The sequence below is a fragment of the Acyrthosiphon pisum genome, chromosome A1 (assembly GCF_005508785.2).
Source record: "Acyrthosiphon pisum isolate AL4f chromosome A1, pea_aphid_22Mar2018_4r6ur, whole genome shotgun sequence".
Classification (NCBI taxonomy): Eukaryota; Metazoa; Arthropoda; class Insecta; order Hemiptera; family Aphididae; genus Acyrthosiphon; species Acyrthosiphon pisum.
This window is the reverse complement of record NC_042494.1, coordinates 112459122-112460879: the sequence shown is the minus strand read 5'-3', so window position 1 is coordinate 112460879 and position 1758 is coordinate 112459122. Positions and strand designations below refer to the sequence as shown.

Genomic DNA, 1758 nt, shown 5'->3' with positions numbered 1-1758 from the left:
ATATTATCAAAATATTAATGAACCATAATCTTAAATAATTGAACCACTCTGAAACATTATGGTATGTGGCTCAAAATATAATAATATAAGAAATGATTTGTGTAACCGGCCCTAAATATATTTTTTTATATTATTGTGAATAAAGTAATTTATATATAACCTATTTACGTGGAACCTTGTTTTACATTTTCAATCCTTGAAACATTTTATAAATTTTTAACTACAAAATAATTTTTAAATTTTTAATTTGATAAATTTTGTCAATATTTGAACTTTAAATGATTATAAAAAAAAATTGTGACTGGATTTTTAATGTCATTGGTACAATATATTAAAAGCCTTTTATTAAATGTTCAAGCTTTTTTAAAATTTTATTGGTATTTATAGAAAAAAAAAACTAAAAAAATTGAAAACTGAAAATGTTCGTTAACTGCTCAAAATAAGTAAAAATATTTTGAAAATGTTATCGTGTATATAATATGCTAATAAAAATATTCAGTCAAAATTTCGTGTATCTGCGGTCATTTGTTTTAGAGTTACACCAAAAACCCAAATTGATTTTGCGTAAAACTTCCCGTCTTTCCTAAGTTTTCCTTCTGTTTTTCACGATACTTTTGAAGCTACTGGAAAATTTTAACTTTTTACCCCCAAAATACCAACTAGATTCACTTTCCTATCAGAAAAGATATTGTGGAAGAAAATTTAAGCACTCTTATTGTCCTAAAAGGTGATGGCAGACAGAAAAATAAAAAATAAAAATAAAAAAAACACTCATCATTATTAAAACAATACATTCATCGCTCGGCTCAGAATCTAAAATGTATAATTGTTTGAAAATATCAATCAATTAATAATATGGCATAAGTCTAGTTTAGCGGCCACTCGAATTTTTCGATTTTTTTTTCGGAAACCCATGTATTTTAACGAGTCTTAAACGATGGTGTAAAAATAAATTTGCGGAAACCATTAGTTTTGAAGTTATAGACTTACGAAGTTCACGATTTTCGGTTTTTACCCATACGCGTGACGGGATATTTTCGATTTTCGGAGCAGAGCGACTGCACCGAGGAGCAAAACGTGTAATCATAGACAAGTATATAAAAAAGTAAACAAGTATATACCTAATCACTGCACATACTATACGACATAACTTACCCTGTGACCTACTTGATGTGGTGTTGCATAGCAAGTCGAGGGATATTTTCGATTTGCGGAGCGGAGCGACGGCGCCGAGGAGCGCAGCGACGAGTGCCGCTAACAAGGCATCACTGCCCATACTATACAACATAACTTACCCTGTGATCTACTTGATGTGGTGTTGCATAGCAAGTCGAGGGATATTTAAATATTTTCGATTAAATCGTGCTTTCTGTAGAACTACGTTCTGTGATTATAATTTCAGGCTTTAAACTTTATGGAATTTAATTTTCCGGAAAATTATGGTCGACGTTATCACTTTCTGTATAACTACGTTCTGTGATTATAATTTCAGGTTTTTTACTTTCTGGGATGAAAATTCTGTATACATATTTTATGTTCATTTTATTTTCAATATGAAAACAATTCTGGAACGTTAATTTCCAGTATTTTATTTTTTGTAATTTTTCTTTCTGTCATTTTATTTTCTGTCATTATATTTTTCTGTTAAATTTAATTTATGGATTACTAACGTTCGGTACATTTATTTTCGGGAAAATGATGCGTGTTATGTTCCAAAAAAAAAACGGCCAGAATGTAGATTTGTCGAATGTTAAATAA

General features: G+C 29.4%; 1 long non-coding RNA gene across 1 annotated transcript in view; it reads right to left on the bottom strand.

Annotated features, from left to right (window-relative positions):
• LOC115033824 overlaps window positions 1-1591 on the bottom strand; it is a 4136-nt gene extending 2545 nt beyond the window's left edge. The window contains exon 1 of the long non-coding RNA XR_003839143.1: window positions 1156-1591. This is a non-coding gene — a long non-coding RNA (uncharacterized LOC115033824). The remainder of the gene's footprint in view (window positions 1-1155) is intronic.
• Window positions 1592-1758: the final 167 nt, after the last annotated feature.